This window comes from Silurus meridionalis, chromosome 16 (assembly GCF_014805685.1).
Source record: "Silurus meridionalis isolate SWU-2019-XX chromosome 16, ASM1480568v1, whole genome shotgun sequence".
Classification (NCBI taxonomy): Eukaryota; Metazoa; Chordata; class Actinopteri; order Siluriformes; family Siluridae; genus Silurus; species Silurus meridionalis.
Window position 1 is genome coordinate 4,219,220 of NC_060899.1, and position 14,234 is coordinate 4,233,453.

Below are 14,234 nucleotides of genomic sequence, written 5' to 3' on the forward strand. Positions count from 1 at the left end.
TCTACACATGTCCAAACCATCTCAATCAGGCCTTTCTTTCTATGTCTCCAACACGTCCTACATGCGCTGTCCTTCTAATAAACTCATTTCTAATCCTGTCCACCGTTGTCACTCCCAATGAAAACCTCATTCATCTTCAGCTCTGCTACCTCCAGCTCCACCTCCTGTCTTACTCAGTGCCACTGTCTCTAAACCATACAACATCGCAGGTCCCACCAAAGTCCTATAAACTTTCCCTTTCACTTCTATATCCACCTTCTCCACCTTTTCTCCCTTAAACCGCACCACTCCACTCCCCTCCCCTCCCTCTTATTCACACACATGTATTCTGTCTTACTCCAACTGACTTTCATTCCCCTTCTCTCCAGCATGTACCTCCTCCTCTCCAGGCTCTTTTCAACCTACTCCCCACTTTTACCACAAATCACAATATCATCCACAAACATCATAGTCCACAGAGACTGACCTCGTCACTCAACCTGTCCATCACCAATGCAAACAGAAAAGGGCTCAGTGCCGATCCTTGATGCAGTTCCACCTCCACCTTGAACCAGTCTGTCATTCCTACTGCACACTTCACTGCTGTCACACTGTCCTCTTACATGTCCTGCACCACCTTCACATACTTCTCTGACACACCTGACTTCCTCATACAATACCACAACTCCTCTCTCTCTCCACCCTGCCAAACACTTTCTCTAAATCCACAAACACACAATGCAGCTCCTTCTGACCTTCTCTATACTTCTCCTTCAACATTCTCAAAGCACATAATGCTCTTCCTCGGCATGAAACCATACTGTTGCTCACAGATGATCACCTCTTCTCTCCGCCTGGATTCCACTACTCTTTCCCATAACTTCATGGTGTGACTGATCAACTTAATTCCCCTGTAGTTACTGCAGGTCTGCACATCGCCCTTATTTTTAAAGATCCGTACCAAGCATCAGGCATTCTATCACCTTCCAGAATCTTGTTAAAAAATCTGGTTAAAAACTCCATCTCTCCTAAACATCTCCACACTTCTGGATGCACTGTATATATATATAGATTAATATATATATGGTGCCACAAGCTTTAATAATAAACAAGATTCCTCTGCAGTGTATCGCCTGTTTTACAGCACCAATTTATTGTCCTATAACAACACACTCTTAATTTCTTTCTCACTTACTTTACAAATATTTACATATCTGTCTAAAACAAAATGGTTACTGTAGTCTGAACAAAAAAGGTAGTGTTCAGGCCTACTCTACTTTACTCCCCAAAAAGTCGTGCCTTGAAGTTTTCCCATTAGGCCTTTGCTCTCAGTGGTAACCTGGCCTCCCTATGGAACTATTTTGTGGACTATTTTTAAAAACAAATTGCAAATACCTCCAAACGCCACCCCTTTACTTCTCACAGACACGAAAGCACTGAAAAAAACAGCCACTGCCCTGTCTTTAATGAGGTTGTTTATGACAAATCATCTACCTTGGTAATGGAACTAAACATCCAGACATCACTGAAAATCACAGCACAACTATGGACAAAATCTTTTACATTTCTGATGTAACTTTCTTGCCTCTTTTTAGAATCTAAATTCAACACATTATGGCTGTCGAGGGAGGAATGAAGTGCATAAAATTCTGATTTTTATCTTCAACTTTTTCTTCTGGGTAAGTCTTCATGTCATTATAATGTCATTGTAGCATCACTGGGAATTAGACATCGCAGCATCATTAGTTGCATTTCTTATGTTTGTTCTAATATCTGCCTGATTTGCTTTTTTTCTCTGACTTTCCAGTGGAAAAAAAGGGAAATATTCCTATAGACTTGGCAACCACTTTAAACCGTTTTATTGCTTGCAACTGCTGAGAAATTAGACACCTTCAAGTGATCACTATCTGGGATTCTCGGTGAACTTCCTGTAATATTTTTTAAAGCCAGACAGCTGAAATAAAACAGTGGTTAATCATCCTTGTAATAACACTCCAAATTCAGTATCACAGACATATGTAACTTGCTCTAGAAGGAATATAATCTGAATTAGGATAATGAGACATATTTTGTATTGTACTTTATTTAAATGTTATCCTGGAGGGTGTTGCGAGTAGGTCAATACAAACACAAGTTAAAAGTTTGCCTGTTAATTGTCCTACTGTTAATGCTGTTATTACATGATTCGATTCTAGAGGTTATGAAGTAAGTACAGTGGTTAAACAACGCCAAATAGCTTCCTCTGGCAGGTTTAAGAGAAAAAACAAACTGCTGATTGTCAGTAGCCCAAAGAACAATGTGTTTATAGTATTTGCTGACCAGAAATGAATAAAAATTAATTTCAATTAGGTTATTAAGATGTATTTTCTGAATCAGTGTTGTACATTATTTAGATGTTACCCTGGAGGGTGTTGCTAATAGGTCATTGCAAACACGTTGCAAACGTACAGTTTGCCTGGTAATGTCCTATTGTTAATGCTGTTATTACATCTGGAAGTTGTGTGAATTGGTCTTAGGACCAGTCTAAAGTTTGTTCCATCTGTTCCAGGAAGTTGCCATGGCTTCTCTGTTAGTATAAGAGAAAAAACAAACTGCTGATTGTCAGTAGCTCTAAGAACAATGTGTTATATTGTATTCCAACACAGTTTCATAGCATGTTGTGATACAGTCATTATTAATTAATCTATTGATTCGTTTACATGGACACGAATTTCTCTCTTTATTCGTGTCACTCAGCACGACTGGCTCTGTCCGGCTCCGTCTCCATGTCATCTTGGTATCATGGGTAATGCTGACAGAAATGTGTTTGGGTTGCGGTTATACTGTAATAAATGTGTTCGTGTCTAATTAACGCAGTCTCCTTAATTAACGAGTAGAAGTTATTTACTGAATTCTGACAAAATGTAAGATTTTAACTGATAAAATGTTAAGTAATGGTGCTTGAAGATTGCAAATGAGAAAGAAAAACAATGCGCGCACCCAGTGGCGGAAAGAAAAAATACTTCCTATTGAAATACATTACATGGAAAGTATATATATTTCTATATCTATATAAGTGACTGCCGTGAGACTGGGCTTTGTATTCGCTGATAAGGGATAAAATTTTAAAGGGGACCCATGAATCCACAGTTTAGGAACTTCTTTTGATTCTGGTTCCTCTCAAGGTTTCTCCGAAAGCTTTTCCTTGCCAGGGTCAGCAACGACTTTCACACCCGGGGATAATCTTTATGGACTAATTCATGAATTTGAAATGTAACTTTCTAATCTACTCATTTCTGCAAAGCTGCTTTGGGACAATGTCGATTATAAAAAGCTCTATACAAATAAAGCTGAATTGAATTACACGTTAAATGCATCTGATGTTAGGTGTGCTTTTTAAAGGTATGGATCGCTCCACACAACAGAAAGTACACTATAATCAGTTCTAAGCTATATTTGGCAGTGAATCCTTAGCCTTCCAGCTATTTTTAGACACAACATACGATATCTGCATGCTCGCTTACTATTTTAAAGGGACGTGTCAGAAATGAAACCAAGATTGAGTAGTGCTGTTTTTGAATCATGTTTTGAACAGCGAACATTTCGCTTTTCAACTCCATTTTTTTGACTAGTAGCAAAATGTTTTGTCTGATTTGAAATACAGCTTATAAACAGTCATATAAAAATTTCTGAAGCACTCCTGATTGTGAGTGAGTGATACTGTAATGTCACCTCGTAACGAGGTTTTATCAGAAATCATGTGACTTATACGTCAGGATCGATATTCTTCTGCAGCTATTAATCAGAGGTTCTGGGTCTGGCAGAAGGCCTGGAAAAAGAGAAAGCTCCTGGGTTATTCAGGAAGCTGTGCAAAAAGTAGAAGGGGCTCGATTCCAGCAGCTTGATTCTTTGTCCGATCTGCTGCCTGCTTTAACCTAGAATATAGTCTTTGTAAATATTCTGTTTGCATCTTACAGGGATGACACAGCATGCTCTGTAGCGAGATGTCTTGGGCTGGATAATGAGGAAACTCATTCTAATTGCATATGCTCACTAGCTAATGGCATTATAAGGGACGTGAAATAGCTTGCTGGGTAATTAGGAATTATTTTGCTTTGTAACTGAATTACAACCATGGAGCAAATGGATTTCTGAAGCGAAAGAAATGATTTAACAGAGATAGACGTCTAGGAAAGTCCCCTTTTTTTGTGAGGTAATGGAGCTTCTCTGCACTTGGTTTTGCAAAACAAATACAGACAGATTTAACATTTGAATTCGAATCTTCTTTGGTAAAAGATCTTTTTATAGTCCATCATGTTGAAGTTCCAGCTGCTCGTTTGTTACTCTTGCAGATGAGTTATTTGATTTAAATTCTAAATTTTCCTAAATTTTATTTAGGAAGAATTAGATTGATGTTAACTACATCTACATTTTATTATCATTATTATGACTGCTCTGAATTAGCCGTGATATGCCGGCAGTGCCATTTGGCCAAGCTAACACTATCTAATGGTGTATCTGTAAAAGATCCTTATAACTTGGAAACGTTCCAGAGGCTAAATGATCCTAAACATTGGTCCAGTCTCCAGTGACTAGACATTCAGTATGTCATTGAAATGTTTATACTGGACAGAAATTTAAGGGGTACGAGTCATACATTGTGCGTTACAGTTAAAACATCAAAGCTGAGGTGTGCCCCGAAAGAGACGATATAATAATGTTTCAGAAGCTGTTTAGATTGTAAGAGAGCTATATGCAGAGCTGCATTAATAGGCATATTAGTGAGCTAGCAAGCGAAATATGTAAATAATGTGTCTTAAACAAACCAGCCAGGCTGCTGTTTGTGTAACTGTTCTTCTGTAAGTGTAATTGATAATAGAGGCGATGCATTTATTTTAAATATTTTGTTCATTGTTGCTGTCTGTCTAGCTTAGTGGCCTGGCTGTCATCGTGGTTGGAGTTTTAGTAGGGTCGACCCTGAAGAGCCTCCCTGAGGTGGAACAGACTGCTAGCAAGGGCACCTCCGCTGTGATTATCGTGATCGGTGTCATCATCTTCTTAGTCGCGTTCTTTGGGTGCTGTGGAGCATGGAAAGAGAACTACTGCATGGTCACTACGGTAAGGCAAGAAGCACAAATGTAATATTTACAGTGGTTAATATATTGTAGGGGGAAAAATTCTAGACATTCTTGACCAGAATGGAGTGAACTGATATTTACAGACATAACAATATGGCATTATAACATTATGACTGGTGAGTAACTAACACTGATTATCTTTTCATCATGGCACCTGTTAGTGGGTGGGATTTATTAGGCAACAAGTGAACATTTTGTCGTTAAAGGAAAAATGGGCAAGCGTAAGGATTTGATTGAGTTTAGCAAGGACTGAGTTGTGATGGCTAGACGACTGGGTCAGAGCATCTCCAGAACTGCAGTTCTTGTGGGGATACTTTGGGAAATCCTTATAGACAGAATAATGACCACTGTATTTTTTATTCAGTTTAATAAAATGTATACAAATTGTTATAAATTGTATTACGAATTAAAGAGCAGTCCCACATAGCGAGCTATAGAGATTCTTTCACAATGAGCTGACAGGGATGTTTTTTAAGACTCAAGCTTTAAAAAGAAAGCCTTCTATGTGCTAAGGATAACCCGAGTCAATCCCATACAGTGTCTCATGGTTTTGCTTCATGGTACACTCTTTAGGTCCAGCCAGATGCTTGACTAGGTTTATTGCTTCAGTATGAATGGATCCTGTTATAAGTTTTTAAATAAAGCAGCTGCACATTGTAATGCATGTCTACACAACAGCATTTGAAAAATGATTACTTCTTGTTTCTTCTCCAGTTTGTTGTCCTGCTTTCCCTTATCTTGATCGCTGAAATTTTGCTAGTCATCGGTGGATATGTCTTAACTAACACGGTGAGATTTTTAACAATTTAATCCTATGATGTGTCATATTTTACCAAAAAACTGTTTTTTAGAATTTTTCCAAACTACAAACACAATCCAGACAATCCCATTTTTTTCTTCTTACAGGTGACCATGGTAATGGACGAAGCCATGAAGTCAATGATAAAGGAGTACAAAACAGACCCAAAGTTAAAGGAAAGCATGGACAATCTGAACCAAGAGGTTTGATTCATTTTCTATTGCAGCAGCTTTAAAAATAGTTCCAACAGCAAGGCAAATTTCATGATAAAATGAATGCACTCGTTCAAAAACAGTGGCAGGACAAACATTTTGCCCCTTTATGATTTTTTTTAAAACATTTTTTGTATATTTCTTAAATTTCAACCTATGCAGAAATGCAATTTTGAACGGATCATTTCATTTACTAAATGGATTAGCAGTAATTGACAGGAATTTTTCCAACAATGTGAAATCATTTAAAAAGACTAAACAATGGTGCCTATGGTCTATGCGACAATGGTCTGTTGAACCTTTGCATTCGTCACTTACTCATCATAAACACTCGCATGGAAAACAGAACATGACACAACGGGATTCATGGTACCTTTCCACTGCAACCAAACTCAAGACAGCTTGCTCGAGGTAGTCTCAGTTTCAGCACCGTGGTCTGTAAGATAACTTTCACGTTGCCAATTTCTGATATGAACTGCCCTCTGTTTCGGACTGAACTGTATGCGTGAAAGCCCACTATGCTGGCATCCATAAAAATAGAAGGACTGTAATCAGAAATACATATCAGTTTGAAAAATAAACTGGGAAAATAAACCTCAACCGAATCTTGTGATGAATCTTCCAAGAAGTAAGCAACCTACTAAAATTTACCCAAGAGCACATTCACAGCTCATGCAGGAATTTACCCATATGAACATCTAATATATGGCGGGTCTCACTTACTTTAGCTAGGCTCAACAGTTTTTATTGCATTACTCAAAAGGTGAGTGGGCAAAACTGGTGTCCATCTTAAAACTGCTAAACAAGAGGATCATAAAGGGTTTTTAAAGAACACCAACAGAACTGTATGGTACCATGAAATGTTAATGAAAAATGTAATTTGGTGTAAAAAAATGCTTTTATTGAAAAAATCAGGTTGCTATGTAAGTTTTCCTAAATAACACAAGGCGACCATGGAATGCTGACAGTTGTTTGGAACCAGAGCGCCCTCATTTGACCCCCTCGCCCTTAGTTATAATAGAGCAGTGGAGTGGTGCACAATGAGCGTTCACTGAAAAACCTTTAATAAGAATGGTGATAAGTGTGAGTGCTGCGTAAAGGGAATTTCTGCGTCATTGCCAGTAAGGACGCCATGATTGCTTCCCATCTGCTAATTTAGAAAAAATTAGATCAGCCTTAAAAAAGTCCAGGTGGTGTTTCGAATAGTCTACACACCATTGAATATAGAGGCTGTTCGAGCTGCAATCGTGAGGAGCCCTCGCCACTCCGTTTCACGACTGCAAAAAACGAAAGTTCGACGCACCCCTTGACACTAGTTATAAGCCAGTGCATTATAACGAGTGTCAAGGGGTTCTGAATAAGATCTGCACTGGGTGCAAACAATTGCTGACGCCCCAGGATCGCCAACTCCTAGTTCCATAGTTTCCTGTTGCCTGTTTCTCCCTGTATTCTTATATAATTTATAACTTATATAATAACTTTTATAATAACTTCTATAATCCTCATTTAACATACTGCAATTTATTGTAAATAGGCCATTATGCACTGCTGCTTAGATGCTAATGGCTAATGGCGCTGTACATGTACTTTGCACAATGACAATAAAGTTTAATTCAATCGAGTCGATGAATTGGCTAAAAACATCATGCCGTTTTTTTGTGTGCAAGTGTAGATGCAATGCTGTGGAGTAAAAAACGCTTCTGACTGGGTGGACTTTCAGCCTGACAATATATCTGTCCCCGACTCCTGCTGCAAGAACGTCACGCTGAACTGTGGAGCCAGAGCCATGAAGGACAGCAACAAAATCTACACCGAGGTGAACCCTCTACTTCTGAACCAATATTTTTTGGTTATTTTACTTTGTAAAAGGCAATAATGTTAATCCTGGCTTGTTGTGCTGTAGGGTTGTGGGACTGTTCTGCAGGATGTGCTCAAGGGAGTCATGCTCTGGGTTGGAGTTGTAGTTCTTGTCATTGGCTTCATAGAGGTAACAGTTTTCTTTTTCACTGCCATCCAAGCCTACAAAATTCCACTTCCTCTTCTCACCTCTCTTTTGTTCTCTTTTGTGTTTGCTTTAGATCTTGGGTATCGTGCTTGCCTGTACGTTGATGTATGGAATCCGCAAAGGCTTTGAGGTGAGGTGAATTTCAGAAAAATCGTATGTATTTTGTAACTGCAGAGTAAACGGTGAAAATGTATCCCATTAAATCCAATACATATGAAGGTTAGTTTTCGTTATGAACCTTTATTTTAGAAAGCTTTTTTTTTTCAAACCCTGCCTGTATTTTAATTTCTTTTTAAAGTTTTAAGAGATTTCGGAATATGTAAGAAGTTGTGTCACTATATTATATATTTTTTTAATTAACTTTTAATTAACTTTTTAACTTTTAGATTTTTTTAATTAACTTTTTAGTAACATATTAACCAGAGAACAATACAGTTGGAAATATAGGAGAGAGGAAAATGCCATAAATGTAAAAGTTAATCTATGCCAATGCCAAAGTCTGCATATAGTCTGTCAAATGCCAATACCAAATTTGCATAATGTCAGCCAAATGCCATAACTGTGAATGTAAAAAAACAAAACAATGAATAGACCTTGTACAGGCCGAATTTTATAACATTATGACCACTGATTATCTCTTCATCATGGCACCTGTTAGTATGTGGGATACATTACGCAGCAAGTTAACATTTTGCCTTCAAAATTGACGTGTTAGAAGCAGGAAAAATGATCAAGCGAAAGGATTTGAGCAAGTTTGACAAGGGCCAAATTGTGATGTCTAGACAATTGGGTCAGAACATCTCCAAAACTGCAGCTCTTGTGAGATGTTCCTGGTCAGTATCAATCAAAAGTGCTCCAAGGAAGGAACAGTGGTGAACCAGTGACAGGGTTACGGGCGGCTGAGGTTCCGCTTGGTCCGATCCAACAGACGAGCTCCTGTAGCTCAAAATGCTGAAGAAGTTGCTGTTAAAGTTCGATGTGTCAGAACTGTTTTGTCATTCAAAAAATATCACTGAAAGGGATACTAATAAAGATAAGATGTTCGGGTACGATAAAAAGTTTCAGTCGAATGATTAACATGCTACAAATCTTAGCCTTACTTTTAGCGCATGCTAATGCTACTGATCAGTGTATTGTAGCTTAATAGCTCTAGTAGTTTTACATATAACATCTTACATTTACATTTATGGCATTTGGCAGACGCTTTTATCCAGAACGACAGTCATTTATATATCCAACATCTTAACCACTAAGCTACCACCTCTCAGGCTTCCGTCATATTTTCCTCACACTTTCCTCCTCTGTTACATTTATTCAAAGCTCCCTCTCCCATAGCCTTTTAAGGTCCTGCATTCCTGCTACCCCATGTAAACAAAGGGACATTCGAAGAGAAAAAACTAAGGAGATTGTTGTAAGAGATGTTAAAGATGTAATCCTAATTTGGAAAAATCCCAAAAGGCAAATTTTATTTTTAGAACCATTTTTTTTTTAAAGACATGAGGAAACTTTTATTAAAGAGTCTACAGAGTTAGTGTGGCAGATTTTACATCCTGGATCTGAGATGTTCCACAGAAAGTTTTGGCAAAGTTGGTATGGATGTTATTGTGTCCTGAGGTACAACAGAGTGTGCCTTTAACATATTAAGCATGATCGGTTTGGCATCGGTTTGGTTTTTGGTTTTCACTGAGGCAACAATTGAGTCCTTTTATCACTTATTTTGGTAGCAAAATTAAACTAAAACTATAGGGTTAATAAGCACCTTCCATTAAATGGTTAATCCTTTTATAAAAATACAAATATTTCTATTATCATTTATACTTCTAGGAACAACTGCAGAGAATCTTAGAAATATTTATTTATATGACTTTCAACATTTCTATCAGCATTTGGTGCTTGAGCTTACTGTGATTTCTGTGAGCATTCTAGACCATTAGGTGGCGCTAATATTTAACTACACTATTTACACCATTTTCGTATTTTTAAATGTACGTTTGAGGGACATGCACGTGGACATTCAAGTGCGACTTTTACAGTAGTGTGACTTTACTGCACTCAGAAACTGTCCAGGATTACAGCCATGAACTCCATTACCCATAAGCCCCTGCATGTAAATGTCTTTGTCACCATAATGAGCACATGTATTTAAGTCTGGCCTAGCACCACACCTTCCCCAAGCTTGGTCAGAATTACAATCAGAATAGTTTATTGAACCCACAAGAACATTTATTAGGTTATTTAATAAGATATATTAAGTATAGAGTCATTGTTGTGAGTCTTGTTCCATGGTTCAGGTTTATGTTATTTGTTTCTTTGTCACATTGTTTAGTGTTTATTGTTTTTACTCGAGTATATTCCGCCCTTATGTGCTTTCCTTCGTATCACATGACATTCTGTTGAACAATTTACAGTTTTTCTCAGTTGCTTTGTATCATTTCTCAGATAAAAAATGAAATTCTTAAAACTACTTGTTTTTACGACCTGCGCATCATGTAGTCGCTTGTGCTCATCATGCAGGCAAATTTTTTGTTGCTTTGAACAAATTGTTAATGCTTTGGTTCATTCCTTCAATTGATTGTGTACAAGTGTCTGCTGTTTCCTACATTGTCAATTGTTTATGTCATATCGATGGTTAAACCAGTTGTCGTAATCTGTCAAGCTTACAGTTTTTCTCAGGTGTTTTGGAGCGTTTCTCTAATCATCCTTCATGGTTATAAACCAGTAAGTGCATTTCTCAAAACAATTTGTACAAACAGCACAAAACATTGGATTTCTTGTAAAAGCCTGTACTTTTCTCAAAATTCTTCGTTCATCTCTCAATAGTAAGTATTTGTGTCAATAAACATCTCATTCCCATCAGAACGAAAAGTCCCTTTTTTGTGATTGTTCACAAACAAGATCATCAAAATGTTTATTCGTGTTGTCAGTATGATGCACAGTTTCAGTATTTCTTGATATAAATATGGTTTGGGTTATAATGATTAAAAATGCAGAAAATGTGACTTCCTTCTGTTTGGCATTTATGAATTTCAGCAGCACAAATTTATTAATTTGATTGTATATTTGATTTATATTGATTGTAAGAGACCGGACAGGATTCACACTTTTACTGTACTGTAAGTGTTCGTTTGTTTCTTAGTTGTTCTTCAATTTTCAGAATTTTGTGTTTTGCTCTGTCTGTATTCACTCTTCAACTGAAGGTTCACAAGAATCACCTTTGACCTGTTTTAGAGAACTTGTTGATTATCGGTTGATCTGATGCCGTTCACTCGCCTTCATTAGTGACGTTCAAGATTCATCTGCACAATTCATCACTTCAACACATTTACAAGAAAAAAAAAGTTTAATATAAATGTTAGATGACAGATGATGACATACAATGAACTGATGCTTTTGGGGGTTAAAACTTTTCAGGTGAAACCAGTATCATATATTTTGATCAACATGAACATTAACAACTGATAATGTGGTGAGGGAAGACATGCAGGTAATTGGTTTGAAAGAGGCAGATGTAGAGGACAGGGGGGTGTATGGAGACGGATGATCCGCTGTGGCGCCCCCTAATGGGAGAAGCCGAAAGAAGAAGAAGTAGGAAACATTATCAGTTGTGTCTTGAATCGATCAATCGTGGAGATGAATCTTGAATGTTACTAATGATGGCGAGCGTAACAGAGACAGAGCATTCCGAGATTCATAGATGCCAAACAGAAGAAATTCAGCCTTGTGCAATTATTCTATTCCAAACCTTAGTTTATATCAGCAATGACACAAGGACTCGTTATTCTGACACCAATGACATGAGAGATGAACTAAGGATTTTGAGAAAAGTACAGATGTTTGCAAGAAATCTGTGTTGTGCTGCTTTGAATATTAAGGATGATTCGATAAAGGCTCCAACGCAACTGAGAAATACTGTAAGAGAATTTGTATTAAGAAGTGGAAATGTGTAGGAAAAAAACATCAGTATTATAGTGAAAAGCTCATGCATTCATTAATTTTTGCTTTATTCCTTCCTGAATTTTCTCCATGCAGATTTAAGACTCCTCGCTGTACTAGGACGGTGGTGATACACACCAAAGAACGCAGCTTTGAAGAGACTTTGCTTTATTTCTGCTGTTGTCATGCACGTTGCCCGGCCAGTACTGGGATCGTACAATGCAGCCTTCATCACAGTGTTGAGTAAATGACTGTTCTCACAATATGTAATGGAGATGATTACACCATTTACTTATTTTGTGTACATGCAATGTTGTGGTTTGTAGTTTTGCCCTTTTTGTTTCATGCTTATGAACATTCATAGTCCATTATATACTATTCAGAGCAGCCAGGACCCCTTGAAAACAAGCCAAATTTATGGTATACCTCAAAAACGTAGAGATCAGTAAAGTCCAGTTCATATCTGCCAATCTGCTTAAAATAACTTAAAATGTGACCTATCTAAAGCACGTCATTTTTACACGTGAAGTGAAGTGTTTCTGAAATAAACATTTCAATGAAGCAGTAAAAACCACGTCATGGCTAAATATCAGATCATTTTGTAGCTTTGCGTCTATCCTAATAATCGAAACAATCCGCCAGGAGCTTCTCGTCTGCCCTAATAATCAAACACAAATGCATTTGTGAAGCAAGTAGACTGTGATTTGTACTGAATTTTAATCATAACTGCAGATCTTACATACTTCCACTGCCAATTAGAAGTTTATGAAGGATGGAGCATTTTAGAGCTTAAGCTAAATAAGCTAAATGTCATTCAAATAGCAAAATGTATGTATTCAAAGACTTGTAGGTCGTTTGTTCATCCACCAACGTTCAGACTCAAACTAAATGCTTTATCGAAGTGCACTTTGTGGTTTGTTGAAGCAGTCCCTAGAAGATAAATCTAGATGCTTAGATTTAAGATTGAGACTGCAAAACAAATATCTGTTCAATGCTGTAAGCTTCATTAGAGTGATCCAGGGCTGCCTCTACCATTTATAATAAATCTGGATCTTTCTTTTTCTTACTAAATTAAAAAAAAATACTTTTTCCTGCATACTTACATTTTCTAATACTATAGTATTTAACATGAAGTGATTTCTTGAAATGTAACCCGAGCTCACCTCACACTGCTGATGTTTTCAAATGGTTGTACCACCACATATTGACCTCTTGTGTATTTTGTCCTATTCTTTATAGCATATCTTATATGAAGACTATCATACGTTTTGTTAAAGTTCTGGGAAAATGTTGTGATTACACTGTAACATTTCTTTTGCATATGCCTGAGACCTGTGCACAGTACTGTATACCTCTACACTTAGACACAAACTCGTGTAAATGAAGTCGACCTCACGAAGAAATCTTCTTAAAGCACTTATGTAGACAGAATGATTTGCTCCAGAATGTTGGGGTGTAAAGTAAATTTACAGTAAAGTAAACTCTGTCACTGTACTTGTAATATTATAAAGCCATGTTGGTTAATTCTGCTATATAAAGAATTGAAACATTTTTTTGTTTTACATTTAATGTGTGTGTTTATTTCGTTTAACTTTTATATATATATATATATATATATATATATATATATATATATATATATACAGTACAGATCAAAAGTTTGGACACACCTTCTCATTCAAAGAGTTTTCTTTATTTTCATGACTATGAAAATTGTAGATTCACACTGAAGGCATCAAAACTATGAATTAACATGTGGAATTATATATGGAATTATATACATAACAAAAAAGTGTGAAACAACTGAAAAATGTCATATTCTAGGTTCTTCAAAGTAGCCACCTTTTGCTTTGATTACTGCTTTGCACACACTTGGCATTCTCTTGATGAGCTTCAAGAGGTAGTCACCTGAAATGGTCTTCCAACAGTCTTGAAGGAGTTCCCCGAGAGATGCTTGGCACTTGTTGGCCCTTTTGCCTTCACTCTGCGGTCCAGCTCACCCCTAAACCATCTCGATTGGGTTCAGGTCCAGGAGATAGCAAAAGTACACACATCCTTCACTCAAGTAGAAGTACAGATAATTATGTTTTAAAAGACTCTGGTAAAAGTTGAAGTACTGACTTTACTTTTTCACTTAAGTTATAGTAAAGAAGTTTGGGTTCTGACATGTACTTAAGTAAAAAATAGCC

General features: G+C 37.1%; 1 pseudogene; it reads left to right on the top strand.

Moving 5' to 3' along the window:
- The first annotated feature begins 1,593 nt into the window (after positions 1-1,593).
- LOC124399318 lies at positions 1,594-13,596 on the top strand (annotated as a pseudogene).
- Positions 13,597-14,234: the final 638 nt, after the last annotated feature.